This window comes from Sminthopsis crassicaudata, chromosome 1 (assembly GCF_048593235.1).
Source record: "Sminthopsis crassicaudata isolate SCR6 chromosome 1, ASM4859323v1, whole genome shotgun sequence".
Classification (NCBI taxonomy): Eukaryota; Metazoa; Chordata; class Mammalia; order Dasyuromorphia; family Dasyuridae; genus Sminthopsis; species Sminthopsis crassicaudata.
In genome coordinates, this window is record NC_133617.1 from 691,161,656 (window position 1) to 691,187,682 (window position 26,027).

The following is a 26,027-nucleotide window of genomic DNA, read 5'->3' on the forward strand; positions in this document are numbered from 1 at the left end:
AGAATAATCTAAAACACAAGGTTTTGCAAAGGTGAATGCTGAAAACTATCTTTGCATGTATTTGGAGATATAAAATACTATTAAAATTTAATGGATAACATATGTATAGAATGATTTTTAAACACACACATACCCTGTAGCCATGAGTTGGGGGAGAAAGAAAAAAGGGGGGAAAAAAACCAAGATAGTGCTTTTTGAAGAGTATGGAATGTAGAGCACAAGATAGGGTAGACATAGTAACCAAGACATAGTAACCAGAAGGAACAGCCACTCTCCCTTGCCCCCAATACTATTGTACTAGAATTAATATTTATTAAATTAACATTTATTAAAAACAACAACAAATAGGATTATCTTGGGTTGAGAAAGTTGTAATGAGGCACTAAACTTCAGAAGGAGCTTTTTGGATACATTCCTGTTTTTCCTATTTTTATTCGCCTTTCTCAAATCTTCCTGTCTTCCAGAAATGGGCCTATGACTCTTAAAAAGAGTTTTAGAGTTCAGGAGATAAAGTACTTTGGACTACATTTTGGAATTAAGTCACTTAATGACTGTCTTCCCAGTTTCCTCAACAGTAAAATAGCTCCTACTTCCGAGGGTTGTTATGTGGATTAAATGATATAATATTTATAAAGTACTTGGCACATGGTAAGCACTTAATGTTTGTTCTCTCACTCTTCTTTGCCACAAATTAGCACTATAATTTTGGACAAGTATTTTTATGCCTCTAAGCCTCAGTTTCCATATATACGAAATAAGGTTAGTGCCTGACCAGGGCTCTCATAAAGATCAGAAAAAATGGGGGCAGCTAGGTGGCTCAGTGGATAGAGCACCAGCCTTGAATTCAGGAGGACCCAGTTCAAATCTGGTCTCAGACACTTAACACTTCCTAGCTGAGTGACCCTGGGCAAGTCACTTAACCCCAGCCTCAAAAAAAAAAATCAGAAAAAATAGTAAATGTGAAAGTTCTCTATAAAGGGGGAATAGGGGAAGGGGCAACAATTCAAAAGAACTAATTTCTAACCCAGCTTTTTCTACTAACACATTATGTGACTCTGGGGCCAGACAAGTCACTTCCCTCTTCAGGGAAATAGTCTCTGAGTTGTTAGTCAGCACTAGCATCTGTGGTTCTAAGTAAAATATTACAAATGTGAAGAGATACCCTAAGGTATTGCTAGGCACTGAAACCCACCTGTGGATGAAAACTGTGTTGATCTCCCTATGGGCATGATGGTGGCAGATGTCCAGATCTGGCATTAAAGGGCCAAAGGGAAGAATGCCAGCATAGTTAGTAGATTAGTGGGCCAGCTCCACTACTTACTATGTGATCTTCAGAGCCTCTGGGTCTCTTGTGTCTTCATCTATAAAGAGGGAATAATGTTATTTGTTCTAACTCCCAGGGTTGTTTTAAGGAAAGTATGGTCAAAAATTGGAAAGCATTGCATAAATGTGAGTTACTTTCTCTGGCAACTATGGGAAATTTGTCAAAAATGAAAGCCCCCAAAGCTTCAGAAGAAAATCTAAAATTGCTCAGGTCTTTGGACATACACATAGGTTAGTGGACTTCCATGAAACAGAGCCTGTTACAAGGTTCTGAGGTTCTTCTCCCAACTTCCCACAGTACCTCTCTTAAAACCTTTAGTATTCTTTTTTCTGAATCTTAGTTTCTTCTTATTTTGAATTCCCTATATGGAGCAATAAGGGACAGGGAAAGAGATAGTAGTGAAAGGGCCCAATACACTCTCTCCTCTAGGACACAAGAATTAGCATCTTTTCCTTAGTCATGGTGGTAAGTGGTGGATTTCTAGATATGAAGAACTTACAGAAGTTCTTTTTTTCTTTCTCCTGAAATATAGGCCTTAGCTGACAAAGCCAGCAGGATAAAGAGCAAAGCCAACCAAATTTAACATAACAAGAAAGGGAAGATCAACATTGGTCAACCAAAAAACATTTCTTAAGCACCTATTACATGTCAGGTATTGTGTTAAGTGCTGGGAATACAAATTTTCTTAAAGTAAGCAAGAAAAATCTCTCTTCTCCAGGAACTATATGGAGGAAAACAACATACAAAAGGAAAGTAGAAAAGGGAGTGGGGAGATGGTGGAGAAGTAAGAGATATTCCAGAGTAGTGCAGCCAGGAGAGAAATGAGTTGTTCTGATGTGAGCTCCCTCCTTAAATGGAAGTTTTAGAACTCATGGTTCCACCCTTCAGTTAGATAGAAGGTAATGATAGGATGAAATACCAAGGTTGATGAGTTCTTTCAGAATGATGAGGTTTTTTCCAATAATGAGCTTCTTGGGAAATGTTGGAGAAGTTAATGACGCCCAGAGGAGGGACAACTGAGACAGAGGTATGAGACTAGATCTGTAAGCAGGGCAATGTCAGCTTTCCTTCCTGCACCCCTGTGTACCTTACATGTAGGAGGTAAATGATGAATAATGGAACCTGGAATAAACTTGAATGCTCAGCAGTGCTGTGGTGGCTAAAAACTAACAGCAGATGGCAGCGAATACTCCCTTATGCTACTTCACTTACCGATGTCTGCTTTTTCTCTCATAAACTGGTCTCTGGGCCAAGTGTTTTATCAGGGAGACAAATTCCAAATGATTTCTGATCCAGTTCCCATACTGGATGCAGATATAATTGTTAATCCAGCACATCAGGGAATTGGTTGAGCAAATAGTCTTGAGGTACAGGCCATATCCAGCCAAACTGGCTGTATTTACAGTTCTTCAAACTCTACATTTCATCCCTTTCTCCATGATTTTGCACAATCTATCATATAGGCCAGACTGTAGTTCTTCCTGATTTCTACTGGAGAATCCTTAGCTACTTTTAGCTCTCATCTCAGGGGCCATTTTTTGAAGGAAGCTCTTCTTGATCTCCTAATCATTTGAGCTTTCTCTCTCCTTAAAAGATCTTGTACTTCACCTTTTCACTGAGAAAATTGGGACCATTCAACATGAGTTCTCTTTCCCCCTCCTTTCATCTTTAACCCCTTTTGACAACTTCCATTCTTTTTCTCTCCTCTAGTGTCTCCTTGACATTTCTACCTTGACTATGTCAAAAAAATTTTTTTTTTCAATTGCAAGTAGAGATCATCAAATTTTCATCTTAAATATTTTTTGAATTCCAAATTTTCTCCCCCTCTCTTTATCTTCCTAAAAATGGTAAGCAATTTGATATTGGTTATGTATGTGTAATCAAGTAAAATACATTTCCACATCAATCATGTAAAAGAAAAAAAACAATAACAACAGATAAAGTGAAAAATATTGTGCTTTGATTTGCCTTCAGACTCCATCATTTCTTTCCCTAGTTATAGATAAAATTTTCCTCACCAGTGTATAGGAATTGTCTCGATTCATTGTATTATTGAGAAGAACGAAATCCAGAACTAAGCAACAATGTTGCTGATACTGTGTACAATGTACTCCTGGGTCTGCTCATTTTACTGCTACAATATTTTTCAAATTCTGTCTCTTCTCTCCATTCACACAATTACTACTTTGCTCCTTCATGGTATTATTTTGTATGCCCTGTATATTTATTTATCTGCCCTTTATATTTATTTTACATTTATAATTGTATTCCCCAGTAGACTGTTAAATTCCTTGAGGGCAAGAAGTACATTTTTCTTTGCTTTGTGCCTAGTACCTAGCACATCAGGATAGGCTACAGGGAGAGGACCTGGAATTTCTTTGCCATAGGGAATTCCCTCTGCTAATAAAGTTAATCAGTCAATCAATAAGCAGTTACTATGTACCAGGCACTATGCTTAGCACTGGAAATACAAAAAAAGATAAAAGACATTTCTTGCTCTTGAGTTCACTATCTAATAAAGGTTGACATCTTCTAAACTTATTAAGTTAAAGCAACTTAAGAGGTTAAATAGCTTGCCCAGGTTTGCACAGCCAGTATGTATTAGAAACAATACTTGAGAACAAGTTATCTTAGAACCTAGACTAGCTCTTTATTCGCTGTGGCATATTAAGAACATCCACTATGCTGGGCAATTTTTAAATTTAATTATTGTAGTGTATTATATTACTTCTCAAATCTATTTATCCAGCCCTAGCTTCTCTGTTAACTCCAGACTTGCATCTTTAACTGCCTTTTGGAAGTCTTATTGACTTCTGAAAACTGAATGTATACTAAGCTAAAATCATCATCTTTCCCCACAAATCTCCTCCTCTTCCCAATTTCCCTATTATTGTCAAGAACATCACTATCCTTGAATTCATCCAGGCTTGAAACCCTAGTTATCATCCTCAACTTCTCACTCACTCATTCCCCATATGCAATCTATTGCCAAGTCCTTCATAATTTCTCTCAAAGTCTCTTCTTCTCTCCAATGGTTTCCAAGTTTAGCTGGTGGCTAGCAATGCCAACATTGTTATACAAAGTCAGCATAACAGCAGAATCATCATGGGGCAGCAAAAATACAAGGGAATGAGTGTCAAGTTTCATGTTTTGTTTTTTCCCCATTTAACCTAAAGTTTCTGTAGGACCCACTAGGAGATTTAATCAGTCAACATTTATTAAGTTTATTAGTTAAGCACTGGGGATCAAAAAAAATGGGGAGGGCAAAATACATTCTCTTCTTTCAAGGAGCTTACAATCTAACAGAGGAAGTGAACAAAAGAACATGCACAAATAATCTATATACAGGATATATAGAAAATAATTAACAGAGGGATGACACTAAGAATAGAGAAGGGTTAGAGAAGGCTTCCAGGTAAAAATTGTAGTTGGGACTTAAATGAAACATGCCTTCTTTTTGATAAACTAATTAAGCATTAATTAATTAATCTCAGAATAATGTCTGTAAATAATTGAAAATACTAAATTGCATAAAGATATAATTTCTTTTTCTAGCCAAATTCACAGATACTTTGAAACTTATCTCTAGAAACAACTTCTTCATTTTGCTCTCTATCCTTCCCAAATGTTCCCCAAGGGTTCGAAGAGGAAGCAAATACTGCTTATAGGTCATTTGCAATTTTTCCCCAAAAGATAGTCTTGTGGGTTGTGGATTTGGGAAGAACTAAAACTTGTAAAACTTAGTCTTTTGTCTTACAAAGTAATGACATGGCTCTTCAACTTGGATCAGGCAGGAACAATTTCAGAAAAGGCCTTTTTACTTTTTAATTGCAAAGCAGATAGATTTCTAGGTCATGCCCATCAACAAAGCAGTGACTAGTTGAATGGCACTTCTACTAATAGGAAGGGAAGGAAAAAAGGCTATCCTGTCAACTTCACTAAAACTATCACATTCCAGGATCTCTGATCTATCTTATTTATCTTTAGAATTTCTTTCCTGCAAATCACAGTCACTTACTCAGAAAATTTAAAGTTAGAAAGGATTGCAGAAATCATCATATGAATGAGGAGACTAAGGTCTAGCAACATTAAATTTCTTAGCAGGTAGCATAACAGATAACATTTAGTGGCCTGCAGCAAGAACCCAGGAGGGTTCCTCACTACAAGTTCAGTGCTCTATCCACTAAGTCTTTTGAATCTTTATTCTCTGCCTCTAAATTTAGTACCCATTTGAATACATAAAAATAGCATTTTAAAATTATGTAACTTCTGAAAGTTTAAGCTGAATTACAGATAATGATTTATAAACAGTCCTCATATAATCAGCAGAATCCTCCCAATGATCTTTTTAAATTCCAGCAGCCTCTGAACCTGTAAGTTTTATAAGCAAAAGGTTTGGATGGAAACTATCCCTGTGACTCAGCATATCCAGCTGGGAAAGTGTCACCTGGCCTACGCAAAAATGCTTTTATTAAGACAGAAAATATGTTCTCTTTTTATTGTCAGAAAAATTGTTACCAGTGATGGAAACAAAATAGGAGGCAAAGGGATATGATGGAGAATCTCAGAAATAAAAGATCTTAGCATAGAGTCAATAAACACTATCTAGCCCTAATCCCTCATTTTATAAGTAAGAAAACTGAGGCCCAAGGAGATCATGTGACTTGCTCTCCAAGTTCAACAGGTTATAAGACAGACAAGTGACATGATGGATAGAGTGCTGGAATAAGGAAGACCTGAGTTCACATCAGCTACTTACCAGTTATGTGAGCCTAGCCAAGTCAGCCCCTATTTACTTTGGCAAAATGAGAATAATATTCACACCTATCTCCCAGGGTTGTTGTGAGAATCACATAGGATCACATTTGTAAAGTGCTTCAGGGACTTTACAAGCTACTATGAGTAAATTACTAGTAAATAGCAAAGGTGGACCTCTGACTCTTTCCTCTGTACCAGGCGATAATAGTAAAAAATGTAATTAAATAGTAAAATGCTTAAAAGATTTAGTACTAGGATGGACTTTAGAGTTCTATTTCAATATCTTAATTTTCCAGAGGGCTGAGGGGAAGGCAAAAAAAAAAAAAAGACAAAAGGAACATTACTCAAGAGTGAATGGTATGACAATAATGGAAAATCATGGCTGAGAGATGGAAAAACTACCCAGCTCTAACTACTTTTTCTTTCTTCTGTTTTATCTTCCAAGGAGTAATATCCTTAGACTTGAAAAGACATGTCAAAAACAACTGACTGTAGTCAAACTCTAAGATAAATAAGGGGGGTACTGAGAGAACACCTAATTGCCCTTGATGAATTCAAATCATCAGAACAGGATAATCTTTTTTTTAAATTTTTTTTGACAGTATATATGCATGAGTAATTTTTTAAAATAACATTATCCTTTGTATTCATTTTTCCAAATTATCTCCTCTCTCCCTCTAATCCCTCCCCTAGATGTCAGGCAATCCCATACATTTTACATGTGTTACAATATAAACCAGATACAATATATGTGTGTAAATCCCATTTTCTTGTTGCACATTAAGTATTAGATTCCGAAGGTGTAAATAACCTGGGTAGATAGACAGTAGTGCTAACAGTTTACATTCACTTCCCAGTGTTCCTTCTCTGGGTGTAGTTCTTTCTGTCCATCATTGATCAACTGGAAGTGAGTTGGATCTTTTTTATGTTGAAGATATCCACTTCCATCAGAATATATCTTCATACAGCATTGAGGTGTACAGCGATCTTCTGGTTCTATTCATTTCACTCAGCATCAGTTGATGTAAGTCTCTCCAAGCCTCTCTGTATTCCTCCTGCTGGTCATTTATTACAGAGCAATAGTTTTCCATAACCTTCATATACCATAATTTACCCAACCATTCTCCAATTGATGGACATCCATTCATCTTCCAGTTTCTAGCCACTACGAAAAGAGCTGCTACAAACATTTTGGCACATACAGGTCCCTTTCCCCTCCTCAGTATTTCTTTGGGATATAAACCCAATAGCAGCAATGCTGGGTCAAAGGGTATGCACAGTTTGATAACTTTTTGGGCATAGTTCCACATTGCTCTCCAGAATGGTTAGATTCTTTCACAACTCCACCAACAATGCATCAGTGTCCCAGTTTTCCCACATCTCCTCCAACATTCATCATTATTTGTTCCTGTCATCTTAGCCAACCTGACAGGTGTGTAGTGGTATCTCAGAGTTGTCTTAATTTGCATTTCTCTGATCAATAGTGATTTGGAACACTCTTTCATATGAGTGGAAATAGTTTCAATTTCATCATCTGAGAATTGTCTGTTCATATCCTTTGACCATTTATCAATTGGAGAATGGTTTGATTTCTTATAAATTAGGGTCAATTCTCTATATATTTTGGAAATGAGACTTTTATCGGAACCTTTAACTGTAAAAATATTTTCCCAATTTGTTACTTCCCTTCTAATCTTGTTTGCATTAGTATTGTTTGTACAGAAACTTTTTAGTTTGATGTAATCAAAATCTTCTATTTTGTGATCAATAATCTCTAGTTCTCCTCTGGTCATAAATTCCTTTATCCTCCACAGGTCTGAGAGGTAGACTATTCTCTAGAACAGGATAATCTTTGTTGTTTAACCAACTTGACTCTTTGGGACCTTATTTGAGTTTTCTTGGCAAAAAACTATACAGTTAGATGTTGAATGCCTGGGACCAAAGAGTAGTCACTGAGAAGCTGATGTAAACTTAGATGATGGTCTTCAGTAATGTACACCAAAGTATCTTGTCCTGTATTATTGAATATTTTTATCAATGATATAGAAGAAAGCATAGACAGAATGCTTTCCAGTTTCACAGATCTAAATGACAGTTAACATAAATAACAGAAACTGATAGAATCCATTAAAAACTTAAAGAGGTAGAACACTGGAATGAACTTTAAAAAAATAAATGTCATAGGAATAAATATAAATTCTTATACTTGTGTTTAAAAAATCATCTTCAGAAGTATAAAATGGTAAATGTTTGGTTGGATTCCTATGAGAAAATTCCAAAGATTTTCACAGAATCTGAGGCCAGCAATGCAGTATGGAAGATTATATATCTATCTATGCCTTAAGTTTACTCTTGACATAAAAGGCCTAGGTCCCTTTGGGTCCCTTTTTTTTGTTTTTTTAGCTATTTGCCCCAACCCATATAGCACTATAGCATTTCCCCAAGGATAGCCATCATCAGCTCTTTCTTACAAGCACTCAGCTTAAAAGGAATAAAGCATAAAGCATAATTTGACACAATGAAATGTACCTGTTTCAAATCAAGAAGGTTCCACCTGTCATTTCCAGGGAGAAAAGATCCTTAATCAAAATTGATAGATTCCTCTTGACTTAGAATACTACCATAGGTGGGGTACCTAGCAAGGAAAAGGACTCAATATTTGTTGGAAGATTAAAGGCCTAACATCACCACCATTTCCTTCCTCAAGGACATTGAAATAGTTCTTTTGATTCCCCTCCCACCAAAGTATCTCTATTTTGTAACTTATCTTCACTTTAATCTCATCAATACCCCTGTTCTAAACTATAGCTTGTCCAAGTTTGGTGAGGTGAACTAATTTAGAGGCTGTCTTACCATGTTACAGTTATCTTAGGTTTCCACTCCCTACTTAACATTTTTGTTCTATCCTTTCCAATCCAAAGAACATTCTCTTTGGAAGAGAAAACCAAAGTAAAAAAATTGTTTAATTCTGCATTGTCATCATTGCCTATTATGAAACTGACTTCCCCCCCCCCCAGTCTTGTGCTATTTATCATATTCATTCCTGATTACTTCTGTGGTCTTATTTTCCAGTGAATCAGGCTGGGTAACTTTCCTAAGATTACAAAGACAGCCTTAGAAGTGAGATTTAAACCTAGGTCATGGAATTCCAGGATACAGCTAAGTGGAGCCATAATGGATAGAATGCCAGGCCTGTAGTCAGGAAGACTAATCTTCCTGAATTCAAAACTGACCTCAAACAATAGCTGTATGACTATGAGCAAATCTCCTAATTCTGTTTGCCTCAGTTTCCTCATCTGTAAAATGAGCTAGAGAAGGAAATGGCAGGTCTTTGCAACAAAAACTCCAATGGGATCACAAAGATGAAAAGATTTCTACCTCCTTCCCACATCTTCCCACCCCCATGGGTGTGAGCATACAGTATGATATCAATTATACATGTCTGCACAATTTTCTTATTCTTCTCCTTCTCAGATTCTATAATAGAGCTATCACTTTTTTCCTCTGCTATAGTTTCCCACATCTCAACCAGTTCCTGCCCTTTTTCCTTCAGCATTCAGGTTCTCTTCACTGGTCCAGAATAGCAATTGTCTTTGCTGCTTCCTCTATTAACAATAAAATGATTAAGGCAATTCACATCTATCAACTGCTTTGCTCTTAGCAACGAGAGACCACTAACAAATGTCTGGATAATTGAAGTTTCTTATCATCACTATATAACATTTTTGCATAATTTCCTAAACTTGTCTTATTCCTCTCTGTCTGGTTGGCCATCATGAAAAATTTTGCTTCTACTTTCACCTCCATTTAACTTCACCCAGATTTTTATGTTTCTCCTCCCAGGTTCTTGGTTTTCTTCATTAGTGCGTATTTTCCATATACAATTCTATACCACCCTCTTTAAAAGTGTTCCTTTTGAATAAAGTATTCCCACCAAATTTTTTGAGATCAAATTGGCCTCCTTGTCTTAGCACCTTTAGCTTCAATCCATGCTGTTTCTTACCCATATTTTGTAGATTTATATATTACTAGCTCTCTTTTTGGTCAATGTTATCTATGAATTAGTTAATGGTCCTGTCCTTTGCCCTTCTGTTTGTCTGATTTATGTGGATAATTTTTTCTATCCTCAATTTGGAGCTTAAAAACCTATCTCTTAGTAACATTTAAAAGATGTAGAAAGACTGTAGCCAAATATGTATTTATAGATCCCTATTATACCCACTTTCCCCCTTCTGAACAATGTAATAAATATTTCTTTATTTTAAGCAGAAGTCCAAAAATTCAAATCTCATTCTCAGACATCATCTCCTTAGCCAACTGTTCGCTTTCCAAATTTGCCTTTCTTTTCCTGAATTCCCTCCTTTAATTGTCAGTAGTGATTAAAAAAAAACCTTGCTTAGCATCTTCAAGATCATCAGTGCCTTGCCTGGGGTCTTTATAATCTTAGTATGCTGTGAAGGCAACTAGCTGGGTAGAGTAACGGGCTTGGAATCAGGAAGACCTGAGTTTTGATCCTTCCTAGCTGTGTAACTCCTTGGCACATCCTTAACCTTTGGTCTCAGTCTCCCCAATTGTAAAATGAGGATAATAGCAGTACCTACCTCCCAAGATAAAAGAAATAAAAAAGAGAAATTATCATCTAAATGAAAATAAGAAATTCTCAGTCAATAAGAAAACATACTTAAAAGTATTCTGTAAATCTTAAAGCACCTTGTAAACATTGGGTATTATTATTCCTTTGTTCCTACTCCTGGTGTTATCAATATATTTGTCTGGTTCTCCAGCAAGGAGAAAGGTTACAGTATTCAAGAGAGTTCAGAGTCTTCTCTCCCTTTTCCAAGGGGGCATTCCCTGGGCCTGTACATAAATCACAACTTAGCCTGTTGTCCCCAGAAGACCTCACAAGAGAAAAGGATTCAGAGGTTACTCCTTTTGGTCAGAGCTCTGCTCTTCAAGGCCCCCTCCTCAGCTGATGCTCCACTCTTCCCTGAAATCATGCTTTTCTTGTCATTGTTACCTTCCTTTTCTCTGAGTCAACATCACCATCCTTCTCAGTGCTGCTGATTAGCCCTCCCTTCCAGTGGCTCATTGCTCCAATATTTTCCTTCTGGTGATGTTCCCTGGCAGTTTCTAATTCTTCCCAGAAGATGGTGCCAATTCTCAAGCAGCTGGGTGGATGAGGGGAGCATCTAATACTATTAGTTCTTCCACACCCTGGGGAGGAGTGACTTAAGGCTGTTTAAAATGCTTTGCTGTTTCTAACAGTTACCACAGCTCTGCCCATCACACAAAGGGTCTCTTGGGGTGGCTGTGGATCTTTTTTGGATAGCTCCAGGATAGCTACTTTTTCTAGTCCTGGTTTACTCATTGTGAGTCAGTCCTATTTACCTCCTCCCTCCTCCAGATCTTGATTCAGTGTCCTTCCTTACTAAATAGGAAGTCTCTCCTATTTAATCTTAAAGTTCAAATGAATTCCTCCATTCGTGCTCTCACTTCTGGTCAACTGATCAATTATACAGGTGCACTCCTTAATGCTTCCTGCAGGATATCCTTGCCTTATCTCCAAGCTGGACCAATTTAAAAGAATAAAGCAGGTGAAACATCCCATGTTTTCAGACAATCTAGCCCATAATCTGGTCCCTAGGCAGGCTGGGAAGACTTTATCATAGTGCTAATTCAAAATAATAATTGCTAGTTGATCCAGCATGTGTTGATTCAGTATGTGTCTAAAAAATGTGTAGCAATGTCACTGTGGAAGGCAGTTGCTTTAGTTTCCTTCCTACTATGGACCTGCTCTCCTTCCTTCCATATCTTTGAAAAAATACTGTTTTTTTGTTTTTAATTTTAATAACCATAGAGTACTATTGGAGTACTGGACACTGAGAGGTAAATAAGCTCCCTTTACCTTTTAGTCTTTTACATTGTCCATAAAAGCAAGACAAATCACATATTGTCTGAATGGTAGAAGAAAAAAATCACTTAATGATATCAGAGAGGCTTTAATAATAATAATAATAATAATTATTATTATTATTTTTGCTAAGGCAATTGGAGCTAAGTGACTTGCCCAGGGTCACACGGCTAAGAAATGTTAAGTGCTGAGACCAGATTTGAATTTAGGTCCTCCTAACTTCAGGCTGGTGGAGGCTTTAATCATTAAGTCAACATTATAGATTAGAATTGGCCAGCAAATGGATAAAAGTATCTAAGCACTCATTATATTAACTGATTAGATCTGATAGACATCAGAGATGGGAGTATATCTACAAGCATGCAAAATGTTTCTTATATTAATTGGCATGTTTTCAGCTAACTGCTGTCCAGATAGGCAAGGCAATTTCTTTTTTTTTGTAAATCCATAATTTTGTTAATGTGAATACCCCCTTTACTATTATGTACATTAAAACCTGATATCTAAATGCTCCAGAATTGGAGGATGAAAAAGTTGAAAGAAATCTCTTTAAAAATCTAGTCCAATACCAATCTAAAAGGAGTCCCCACTATAACATCTCCAATAAGTTGCAGGTTGGCCAACTTCTGTTTGAAATTGGCAAAGAAGGAGAACCCATCATTTATCACAGCAGCCCATTCCATACTAATACAAGACATAAGAGTAAATTCCATAGGTAAATATGTGATTATTATCTGGAGAAACTATGCTTTTAAATTTAATGTACTACACATGATTTTGCAATAAAACTTAGCTTCCCATAATAGTTACATTTTCTCTACAGTCACAAAGTGATTATAGACATGGAAAGAGTGCTTTTCTCAGAAGTACTCACACTCCAGACAAGTGAACTATTAAGGATCACTCTTACAATTAGATGATTTCTGAGCTTCATAGCTCTAAGATCTTCATATGAGCTTTAGCCTTTCTTTAAGCACTGCCCCATCATATTCAATATCTTTTAGTTACTATCATAGGAAGTATTTTCAACATATTGTGATCTAAAATAATTTTCCCCAATCCTTTCTTACTAATAATCATAGTCTTCAAATCCTCTTTCATGTAAGATAAATCTTGACACTCCTATGTCTTTGTACAGACTATGCTTCAGACCTGGAATGCCCCTTTTGAAATTCCTAGCTGTATTCAAAGCCTCCTTCTACATGAAGACTTCCTGATCCTTTATGCTTGTTAGAGCAACCTTCCTCTTCCAATTCAAATTGTATTTACTTTCTATTTTTTTGTGTCCATATTTTATGACCTCCCCAATAAAATATAAAATCAAAGACAGCTATTATTGCCTAATATCCTTAATGCCTTGTACAAAATAGGTATTTTATGTTTGTTAGATTGAATCAGATTAAATTGAACTGTGGCGTTCTGTATGAATTCTAGTCTGTATTTTTCCATACATCCTCCACAAAGGATTTAACTACCATTCTGGAGGCTTTGCTGGTACAGGCCCCCATCACTTCATGTTTGACCTATTGCTAGTTATTCTCTCTACTTTGTTTCTCAATACTCTAATCTGTCCTCTATTCAGATATCAAATTGAGCTTTCTAAAGCACAGGTCTCACTATGACACCCTCCTTATTCAATCAAATCCAGTGACTCCCTATGAACTCCAGTATTAAATATAAGATCTTCTATTTGGTCTTTAAAGCCCTTTATTACTAGGGCCTTTTCTACTTTTCCAATCTTTTGATACTTTATACCTATGCACATGCTTTGCAATCTAGTGATATTGTCCTCCTTGCTGTTTGTCAAGCAATGATCCTCCATCTCTCTACCCTAGTGTTTTCAGTGGTTGTCCCCCAAGTCTAGAATGCTCTCAGATTCTCTGATTTCCTTTAAACTCAGCCAAAATCCTATCTTTTACAAGAAAGTTTTCCCAGTTTTCCTTAATTTTGGTGCCTTCACTTTGAGATCTCCAAGTTATCTTGTCTAGATTTTGTTTGAAACATAGTTGGTTGAAATTTGTCTCCCCTCAATATTCTGCAAGCTTCTTGAGAACACATATTGAATTTCCCCCCATTTATCTCTCTTTGTATCCTCAGTGCTTAGCACAATGCCTGGCAGATAGCAGGAGTTTAATAAGTGTTTGTCAACCTGTCTTCTCTTTTTTTTTAAATCTCTCATCAATAACAGTATGCCATCTATTAGACTCACAATGGAAGTGGCCCACCTCTTCAGATAATTACTACATTTGGACAAGTCACCCAAATCCTTTGAATCTCAGCTGAGATTCAAATTCATATTGCCTGACTCCAAACAAAATGAATTTTCTACTACTATCAGTATTGCCTCACAAAGAAATAAATTAAATAAGTAGATTAAAAGTGCATCCAAAGTTACCCTCTTTTAAAATAGGACTTTATTTGTAGAAATTATGCATATAAACATGTTTATCACTAAAAATTTCTCCATGCCATTTATTATCATGATGATTTGCCAGTCATTAAACATTTATCAACTGCCTACTATGTGCCAGGCACAGTGCTTAAGTTCTAGGGATACAAAGAAAGGTAAAAAATAGTTCTTCCTCTCAGGGAGCTCACAGAATAATGGGGAAGACAATATGTAAACAATGATGTGTAAGCAAGATACACACAGGATAAATTGGAGACAATCAAAAGAAGGGAGGCACTAGGATTTAGGGGGATCGGAAAAGGCTTCTTGTAGAAGATAGAATTTTAGTGAGGACATGAAGAAAACTAGAGAAGCCAGGATACAAAGATGAGGATAAAGAATTCTAAGCATGGGAAAATAGCCATTGAAAATGCTGAGAGTTCAAATCATACTTCCAACATTTAACACATACCAGCTGTGTGACCCTGAGCAAGTCACTTAACCCCAATTGCCTGGCCAAATAAATAAATAAATAAAAAGCTCAGAGATAGAAAGCAGAGTGGAGCCATTATCACTGGTCTAAAAAGTACATGGCATTGTTGACTAGAAAGATAGGGAGAGTCTGGGTTATCAAGGGCTTTGAACATCAAACATAGATAATCCTATGTTTTATCCTGGTGGTGACAGTGGAGTTTTTTGACTGGAAGAGGGAGGATGACACAGCTAGATAAGCTTTAAAAAAATCTTTGTCAATTGAATGGAGGATGGGACAGATTTGTGGCAGGCAGATCCATCATCAGGCTGTACATATAATGCTGTACATTATATATTAAACTGTTTAAATTTATATGTATATATATATATACACACATATGCAATACATATACTTATATACATGTGTATATATATATATATATATAGTACATGCATATACATATACATATATACATACAGTCAGTGGCCTGCTATGCATTATATAACAAACTTTAAATCTATGTTAGATTCTTAAATGTAAAGTCATGGAATAAAATGACATGATGAAGTAAACTACCTACCTCTGGATAGAGAGGTAATATGTTCTTTATGTGGAATGAGACATACATTTCTGGACATGGTCAATGTGGCAATATGTTTTATATATTTGTATACAAGGACATTGTTTATCTCTCTGTGGAAAGTAGAAAAAAGAGAAAATATGGTCATATTAAATCTTTATTGGGGAAATAATATATTTTTTATTCTGCATTGCTATTTTTCATTAAATTTTAGATCATATGAGTATCCAATGAAACAGTGTATATGAAGACCTTTGTAATTTGTTTCAAGAAACATGTTGCATTATTTCTCTGATTCATTATTCTTATCATGACATTTCCAGCATTTAGTGAATGTTACCAGTATTCAGTTCCTAAATAGAATCTGGCTTTGCCTTCTGTGGAAACTGATCCAAGTAACAAAAAGTTTCTAAAACAGAGCATAATCTTACAATTATCTAAAAAATCATTCAACCATTACCTAATCCAATTTGACTCAATAATCATTTAAATACCTGCTAAATTTGCTAATGCTGATGAATTGAACAAAGCTGTTCCTAAGCTCAAGTTGTTACCAGTCCATTGGAAACAGGGAGATAAGGCATACATGCAAATAAAAATGATGTAGGAGTGGGGAAAGGAAGGATTCAGCCAAAAAATTCTAAACCATTTTGAGAGATATCAGTGGGGCAGGGCTAAGGAGTCTGAATTTTAACCTATAGGCAATAGGGAATAACTGAAGGATTTAAACAGGGAAGTGTTATAGTTAGACATGCATTAGGAGAGACTGGAAGCAGGATCATGATTAGTTAAAAAAAAAAAATACAATGATTCATATGAGAAATCATGAGGATTAGACACTCTTATTATGAAGCATTGACCAATTATTTCACTGATATGAGGAAATCCCCTCTAGCAATGCAGGTGGGCACCTGCTTTTCAATTTCTAGTTGCCCAGAGTACTTAAAATAGGTTAAATGGCTTGCACAGGTCCCAGAAGTCAGTACGCGTCAGAGACAGGACTAGACCATAGGATTAAAGAATCATACCTATTGAACTAGAAGTGATTTTCAAGATCATTTCATTTTACACATTTAGAAGGGGAAGCTAGGTAGAGGCACAATGCACAGAGTACTGGGTTTGGAGTCAGGAAGATTCATCTTCCTGATGTTAAATCTGCCCTCAGACATCTGTGTGACCTTGGACAAGACACTTAACCCTGTTTGTCTCAGTTTCTTCCTCTGTAAAATGAGTTAGAGAAGGAAATGAAACCCTACTTTTAAAAGCTGTATGTGTGAATACAGAAGAGGAAGCGATTTAAAAAAAAGCTATTTGGGTAATTTCATGCTTGTGGATTAGTAGAAGTTACATAACCATTTTCATTATCTATCTAGCTATTTATCTATTATGCTTTCAACCATGTTAAGTTGGATTATTTTAAAAGAAATGTAAAAATAATATTTTAACAATCTTAAAAATCACTATATATTATGTATGTTTACATATCTTTTTATTCAGAAGGAAGTCACATGCTTTCTTTTCATAGCAAAGAAATTCTTAAAATAGTTGTGAATTTTCATCTCTAGAAGAAGTATACTATGTGTAGTGAAAGACATTGTGGTATCATGGAAAGATCATGAGCTCTGGAATGAAGAATATGGACTCAAATCTCAACTCTGCTTTTTATTGCCCGTGGTACTTTGATTACATTTTAATAGACAAGAAAGTCATTCCTGTGTTTGCATTTTTCTTAATTTTAAAGTATTTTGTTTTTCCAAATACATGCAAAGAAAGTTTTTTCATTTTTGCAAACCCTTGTGCTCCAAATTTTTCCTCCTCTCTTCTCCTTTCCCTTCCCAGATAGCAAGTAATCTGATATAGATAAAACATGTGTAATTCTTCTGAACATTCATATCCACCGTGCTGCACAAGAAACATCACATCAAAAGGGAAAAAACACTAAAAAAAGCTAAAAAAGCAAAAACAACAATAATAATAACAAAAAGGTGAAAATACTATACTTTGATCTACATTTAGTCTCTCTTTGTATGGGGATGGCACTTTGCATCACTAGTCTATTAGAATTGTCTTGAATCACTTCATTGTTTAGAAGAATCAAGTTCATCATATTTGATTATCACATAATCTTGTTGCTATGTATAGTGTTCTCTTGGTCCTACTTGCTTCACTTAGCATCAGTTCATGTAAGTCTCTCCAGGCCTCTCTAAGATCATTCTGCTGTTTCTTACAGAATAATATTCCATAACCTTCATATAACATAACTTATTTAGCCATTCCCCAACTGATGAGCATCCACTCAGTTTCCAATTTCTTGTCACTACAAAAAGAGCTGCTTTCTGGGAAACAGATTTTTATAAGGCATTTTCCACCGTAGATTCCATCTTTACTATCACACAATTGATTGAAGAAGAGAAAATAAAAATCTCACTCTGCTGGTTTATTGATCATCAAAAAACCCCTGCATTTAGTACAGTAGAACAGACCACCTTGAAACATCTTTTCTCATAAGGGATGTCATACCATGGTATATTTGTTGTTCTTAACCTCCCCTTACCTGCCTATTTTCATATGGTACTATATTGGTTGCAATAAGTCCCCCCAAATTGCAAAGCCTCCTGGATATGATCCATAAGCACTTAGAAAAGTTGGGCCTAGCTGTTTGCAGAGGAGAAAACAAGTGGATGAAGAATGGGTATTGCCTAAATAATGTCATATAGTTAGATCAGAGGTTCTTGATTTAGGATCCTTGGAATTTTTAAAAATTGATAACATTATTTTAAATGGTTTTCTTTGTAATATTGTGTGTTTTACTTTGTGCATTTAAAGACATTCTGAGAAAGGATTTATCAGCTTTACCAGGCTGCCAGAGGGATCCGTGATACAAAAAAAAAAGTTTAGAACCCCTGAATTTGATGGACAACATAAAGAATGTGCCCACTACCATGTAATCATACATATATACATACATATAAAATACATTTGTGTGAATATATGTGTATGTATGTATTTGTATTATGTTCAGTTGTTTTCAGTAATGTGTGACTCTTCCTGACCCCATTTTGGGTTTTCTTGGCAAAGATACTGTAGGAGTTTGCCATTTTCTTCCCAAGTCTTTTTACAGATGAAGAAACTGAGGTAAACAGGATGAAGTGATTTGCCCAGAATTACAAAGATAGTAAACATCTAAATTCAGATTTGAATTTAGGAAAATGAGTCTTCCCTGCTCAAAGTCCAGTGCTCTATCAACTGTGCCGTGTGTGTGTGTGTGGGGGGTAAACCCTGCTAAATTAATGAGTTGGGCCTAGAATTGAACAGAATGAGACAAGCATGCTAGATTACTTTTTAAATAATTCCAGAGTCCCATTAATGATCCCAAACTTCTTTTTTAAACAAAGGTCCATCTTTTTAATGCTAATACTCTTCTAGTGTTTTGTAATTGTGAGTCATGGTATACCACAGTCTCTGAAGAATTAAAATGAATAATGTCCAAAGGATCAAGGAGGATCATGTGGCAGATGTGAATAAACCACAATATGTTACAAGTAACTATAAAGAAGAATAGAAGGAATTACATAATCAAAGAAATGAATGATCCCAAAAAGAAGATATTCTTTTCAGATGGAGAGATCAAGGGATGCTGTGTTTGTTGGACATCCTTGTGTACCACTGATATCATCATGTCAAAAGAAACCAAGAAAGGTATGTGTTCATCTGTGGTGAACTTATGGGAAGACATGGCTAGTTTGCAATCACATCACAGAGGCATTTAAGTATATGTGTAATGAACTGCTTTTTAAATACCTTGACGTTCACTTGTAAGTCTAACTGGACCTATGGTACATTAACTGAGGTACATCCATCCTCTGGTTTAATTAGCTGAATTACAGCATAGTACTTAAGAGAACCTAGGAGTTACTAAGGGGAGTGCTTTATAGATTTAGAAGTAGTTGGTGAAATTGCTAGGGTGCTGCTATTAGAATTAGGGACATGCCTCAGACACTTACCAGCGGTGTGACGCAGGGCAAGTACACTATTAACCTTAGTTTCCTCATTTGAAAAATGGGAGCAAAAATAGCACCTACCTCATCAGATTTTTGTGAGGGTCAAAGTAGATCATCCATGTAAAAGGCTTTGTAAACCTTAAGCTATACAGAAAAGTTCGTCATTAATACTCTTAATATTTGGCCTTGCAGGGGAAGTTTTTGGTAATTTTCAATCATGTCTGACTTTATGATTCCATCTGAGGTTTTCTTAACAGAGAAACTGGAGTGGTTTGCCATTTCCTTCTCCAGCTCATTTTAGAGATGAGGAAACTGAGGCAATAAAATGAAGTGACTTGCCCAGAGTCACACGGCTAAGGCCAAATTTGAATTCAGGAAGGTGTATCTTCCTGACTCCAGGTCTAGCACTCATCCCTGCACTATATGGCTCCCCAGTAATTACATTTAAAACCTAAGATAAGAGCCAAAACACAACCCTGTATCTGAATTAACAAAAATTCAAATAGGCTTGAATCTAAATAAAGTTCAGAAGTATATACACCTCATCTGAATAAGAAAGGTTGAAGTAGTCTTTATGCTGCTTCTGGCCTGATAATCTAAGTCCAAAACATCACGCTATTCTGGGAGATATTTCTTTATTGTTTCCCCCCTGGAGTCAGTACATTTATAATGACAAATAAAGGTGTTAAACATACTTATTCACTACCTGGATGCTGTTGGCATTTTCTCCATGGCTCTGATTACAGACTGTAAATTTAGATCCTTCTCTGACTCATAAGAAATAATTACAGTTATCAGCCACACTTAACTTTCCAGTATTCCTCATACTTAATTCCATTGCTTTGTGATATGCTTAAGCATTCTTGGGGGGTTTGCCTACAGAAAGATTTATGTGACAAGATTCCCCATTATGATCCTCTTAAAAAGTCTTGATGTCTCCAAGGAACCCCAGGCAAGAAATTGCAGGGGGAAGTTGGGAACAGGCAAAATGTCATGATCCAGCAGTCCATATTTGACATTCTCTAGTGCAGGATGTTATTTTCTGCCGGTTCAGGAAAATGGCTAGAGGCAGACACAACAGAGATAAAAAATTAATCAAAAGTGTGCAGATAGTCCCTCTGGGGCTAGCTTGGGGGTCCCACTGGAGGAGTAGGAAAGAGAAGTTATAAGAGGATGTGTTTTACCTTAGCCAAAAAAATTAGGACAGTCTCATGAAATAGCCAAGTTGGCAATGGGTCTAGCAGCAAATCCAGTGTGATTTGTACTTTCCAAGTAATGATTTTCTTTAATTGACTTCTAGGTAGAAGAAAGGGATTGGGTTTAGAGTTGAACATCATTTTGAATTTGGCTCTACCATTAACTGACTAGATGACTCTGGGCAAGTAATTTCTCTATGCCTCTGTTTCTCATCTGTAAAATAATTAATTGCTTCTAAGTCATCTCAAAAGTTCCTTCCAGTTCCTATTCTAAGTTACATACTATTAACTCCCTATCTGAATTCAATTCCACAAAAGATTATTAACTACTTTTGTACAAAGCCCAGTGGTAAAGACAAGAACGAAAGGAGTTTGTGATCTAATGGAAGGCTTTTTAGATGATGTCTGCCTTTACCCTCTACACTCCCATTTCTTTCATGGATCATTCTCATACCTTTGGAAGAGATTTTTGAATACTTTTTCTTTATTCCCTCTACTGTTATTAGTGACTGTTGTTCGTGTGTGAGACTTTTTTTTTTTTTTTTTTTTTTTTGGTGAAAGGTGAGATGAATGTGTAATAGAGTAAGGGATTTTTTGTAGAAATGGAAACACAGAGGAAATAGTGTGATGAGTTCTTTTTCTTGGCCCTCATCCTCTTTGGCCTTTCAGTAGCATTTAACACCCTTGACCATCCCATCTTTCTAAATACTCTCTTTCCTTGACTTCTTTGCCTTTACTTCTGGTTCTTGCTGCTAAGCAAGGGGCTAAGTAGAACAAGTCTAATAATCCCTCTGTCACATGACAGTCCTTCAAATAAAATACTTGAATGCAGCTAATATATTCTACTTATACTTCTTCCAATATTCTTTTCTCTAGATTACATATTATATTTATCCTTGTATGTCATAAATTTAAGGCCCTTTACTCTCCTGATTAATCTCTTCTGGATATAGTCTAGCTCATCAATGTCTGTCATTACCTCTGAGGTTCAAAATTGAATTCAATTTTCTGGTTGTGGTCTGATAAAGACAGGATGCAATGAGATCATTACTTCCTTATTTCTAAAAACTATGACCCTCTCTCTTACAACCATAGCCCAGGATAGAATTAAATTTTTTTTTGTCTGATTACTCATAGTGGGCATAAATTCACTAAAATGACCAGGTCCTATACCAGATTGACTGACATTTAGAGGGGAAATGGAAATCAAAATCTTATAAAAATAAATGGCAGCTAGATAGCACAGTGCATAGAGCACCAGCCCTGAAGTCAGGAGGATCTGAATTCAAATGTGACCTCAGAGACAGCATTTACCAGCTATGTATGCCTGGGCAAGCCACTTAACCTCAATTGCCTCTCCAAAATAAACAAACAAATTAATAACTGAATAATTAAATAAATGTCAAAAACTAATAAATATATATATATATTTCTAAAAAGCTATGGAGCTAAAAAAAACCAGGATATTATTGAGGGCATTTGTTACTTATGAAAGGAGAGTGTATTCTTATAAAAGCAATTGAAAAATTCTCTATTTTATAACATTTTTTAGAAGAAATGTTAAATGTAGTCTGTTTTTTATATTGAGGATTTCTAAGAAATTTAAAATCTAATAATAAATGTAGATTAGGTAAATAATCATGTTAAATAGAAGGAATTCAATAGCTATTTATCACTAAGTGAAACACTTGGATTTTCTGACCTGGATTTGCAAGTTATAATGAAAATTCCTTTGAGTCATTAAAATAAATAAATAGAAAGTGCAGGGCCTTTTCAAAAGAACTGCTCTCTGTCCATCTGTCCCTTCATCCTCCCTCCATCTAATATTTATGGAGTTAATTTTTTTGTACTCAAGTTCAGTTTCAGCTGCAAAGAAGAAAATACAATTACGTATTACAAGCTCAATTGATTGCACTATTAAATTTATCAAATGTTGCTTTCCAACTAGAACTTTATATATAATTAGCTATTCAACAGGTCTTTTCACAAGACTTCTAGCTGCTATCTGATCTGACAAGCCCACCTTGGGTAAGGGGACATAAGAGAAAGATGAATGAATCATGGTAATCTGTCTTTACTTCCAATTATGGTAATTTCTGGTTTATAGGAACAAGACTTCCTGGGATTTATCCAAGAATAATTCATGCATCCATAAGTTATCTTAAAAGATTGGGGTTGAAAAGTGTGGAGATTAGTTAGAGAAGACAGACATATTCTCCTAGTTGCAGACTAAAAGGTAACAGTACCCTCTTGATGATATTTTTTTTCTCCCTTTTCAAATCTCATAGACTCTTTTGATGCTAAACAATTTGAATAGTACTCCAGTAAAGGAATATGTATGAGATGTTAGAAAGGCAGAAATGCCTTAGCAAATGCCTGGAAGGAAGAACCAGGTTTGAATGTTGATCAGATGTTTACTAGCTACAAAATTCATGTCAAGCCATTTCATGTCTAAGATTCAATTTCTTCACCTATAAAATATCTGTGCCCTATCTCATAAGAAGGCCATTTCCAATCCATGCCATCTGCACCTGGATTATCATTCTTATCCCCCTACCACCCAATTCTGGATTTTGCCTCTGAGATTCCCAGGCTCCAATAGATAGCTTTCCTATTTTCCCTAGAGCCAGACTTCCATGAAGTTCTCTGGTACATAAAACTTTAAGGCAGGGACTCTGTTCTTTGTTTATATTCCCAGTACCTAATATAGTGTCTGGCACATAGTAAGTAATTAATAAATGCCTTTTCATTCATTTATTCACAATGTATTTAAACAGCTTTGCAAACTTGATAATTCTTTATGGCAGCTATTATTTGCTATCTCTTAAAACAGATATAGCAATTATTTACTGTCAGATAGTAAAGATGCAAGAATTAGCCTTAGTACAGGCTACATGACTCTGGGCAAATCATTTAATTTCCTAGTGTTCTAGACGATTCATTAACACTATAAATTGCAGTGAGTTACAAATATGCATTGGGAACTGGAGTTTCTCAGTACAAATTCCCTCTACATTTGAAGTCACAGGTCCCACTTAATAGGGTTGAATTGGCAAATTACACAACCCCTATTGATTACTATTAGAGGAAAAATATAGATAGAAAGGCCAAACGATGGTAGTATCTTGGGTTATGGAGCACAGGACAAACAACTAGATTCTCTACCAGGCATGGATAGTACATTGAGATTAATAAAAGAATAATCCATTTGGAATTAAAAAGGGATTAATCTATTTGATTACTTTTTCTGTAAAAATAAACTCTTTGCTTAGATAATATTTGTATTATTTAATTATCCTCCATGAGGAGGAGAGAAATAAGACATAAAAATAAAACACCCTGTGTGAATTAATGCTTTTAAATTCACTTAAATCACTACGTATCTTTGTTTAGCCTTTACCTGGTTTCCTCCTTAGCCTTCTGAGAAGAATTTTTACCTTTCTGAAAATCTCAAGTCTGTGCTACCACCATCCATCTTCACAAGTGCTTGTCCTATCAGAGTGAGACATCACTTTTGCCTCCTAACTCTGCTAATTAGTACCAGAGCACAGCTTTCTCTGGCAGACCTTTACCTGCTTTTCTCCGTGATGCAAACAGCCAAAGCCCTGCAGACATTTTTATCTAGCTGTTTTAATTGAACTGTTACTCCCTAATTACTTCTCCAGGAGTCTGGCCTGCAGGGCTCAACAGGGCTGCGTGTTCCAGACAGGCTTTGCTGCAGCTCTCCCCTTATTGTTCTCCATGCAGTCTCTCCTAGGGAAATGGAGCCTTTTGGTTTTCCACTCCTCTCTCAGAAAAGGAAGGGAAAAAAATCCCTAAGGGATCATAAGGTACAGAACAGTACAGTCTCTTCTGAAGGTCATCTTCCTATCAGGGTTACAGTTACCTTGGTAACTAAGTTGCTAATATAAAGGAGTTTCCCAGCAACCCACTCTTGTCAGTTAACCCTCTTTTCTAAGGATACAGATGATGATTTTTGGACCATAGGCCCATAATACTTAGCATTTCACTGTGCTCCTAAGAGAATCTGTTCTTTTAAAAAAATTTCTATTTTTTGAGCATTTTAAACATATCTTGAACAGAACAGCCCTGTTTCTAAGCTGGCATTTGCCTTGTAGTGAGTTTTAATCTGATTTTATAAAGACTGTTATTTAATAAATAGGAAGTTTCTTAAATCTAATCATAGCATAGGCTTATGCATAGGGTTTAAAGCTGGACAGAATCTGAGTGATCAATTCCCTCATTTCATAAAGGAAGAAATTGGGACCCAGAGCAGAGAGATGTTTTGCCTCAGACCTCACAGGCACTAAGCAGGAGATTCAAATCCTCTAAATAATATTCTTTCAATCATTTAATTAATACACATTTGTTAAATGCCTTCTACATGGTAGACTATATACTAGGGATACATAATTCTCACCCTAAAGGAGATTACATTCTTTCTGGATCTAAGAGTTGATCTTTCACCTTATCTTGCCTCTTCCCTCACCCCAACTAGGCCTATCTACCTCCTGACCATCTCCACATCAAGCGGTTTTAACTCTGACCATCATCCCCATAGACCCTCCCTACCCCCCAACTTTGGTATCTGGGATGTTAAACTCTGATAGGGAGTCTTTTGTCTTGTTTTTTCCTAGCATTAGGCTTCCCCCACACTTCTGGAATATCTCTACATTTTGCTTTTCCTGTGGTCTCCTTTTCTAACTTTCCTTTTTGTGTTAGCTCTCTCCTCTTTTTAAAAAATGTAAGAACAGGAATCATCTTATTTGTTTACATTTGTATTTTTGGAAGTAATTTTCAATGCCCAGTAAATAGTACATGTTTAAAACAGGTCATATCTATCTATCTATGTAGTAAAAAAATAAGTGTAAGAAATTAAGATATTACATTCATGACCTTTGCAAAAGTCCTACTCTGACATGTCGTACTTATTCTCTGAAGGCTAAGCTATAGGATTCCATATTCTAGCTGAATCTACCAATTTGGAAATAGTCTTCAATTGTGAATTAGTTTAACCAAAACTCATCAGTAGTATGAGGTAAATAACTGATGAAATGTTTTAGCAATAGCAACTCATGAAAACCATTGACTAAGGTCTTACCATTAGAGTCTATGGAGGAAGTAAAAGAAATTTAATTCAATTAAAGCCTTTATAAAATCCAAGACTGCCTCTTAAGATAGTCAGTCTTGACCATTAGTACAAGTGACATTCATAGTGAGATTCTGACAATATCCTCAAACAGGACACCCCACAAGATTTCCCCAGTTTAAGGGTTCCTTCCCTCTTATCCTATACTCCTAGTGACAAAAAATGTTGGAAGTAAATCCCTTCTCTTCCCTACTTCCTGCCTATTTTCTTATTTAAAATTCTCATTTTTCAGAATTAGATCCCA

The 26,027-nt window shown here is 35.9% G+C and overlaps 2 long non-coding RNA genes across 2 annotated transcripts in view; one reads left to right on the plus strand and one right to left on the minus strand.

Annotated features, from left to right (window-relative positions):
- LOC141551694 (uncharacterized) overlaps window positions 1–26,027 on the plus strand; it is a 99,449-nt gene that overhangs the window by 41,671 nt on the left and 31,751 nt on the right. The window lies entirely within an intron of this gene.
- LOC141555751 (uncharacterized) lies at window positions 20,057–24,506 on the minus strand. Its single transcript, XR_012486320.1, has 4 exons — window positions 24,207–24,506; window positions 22,337–22,500; window positions 20,623–20,734; window positions 20,057–20,500 (listed from the first exon to the last, which is right to left on the minus strand). It is a non-coding gene; the product is annotated as an uncharacterized LOC141555751 (long non-coding RNA).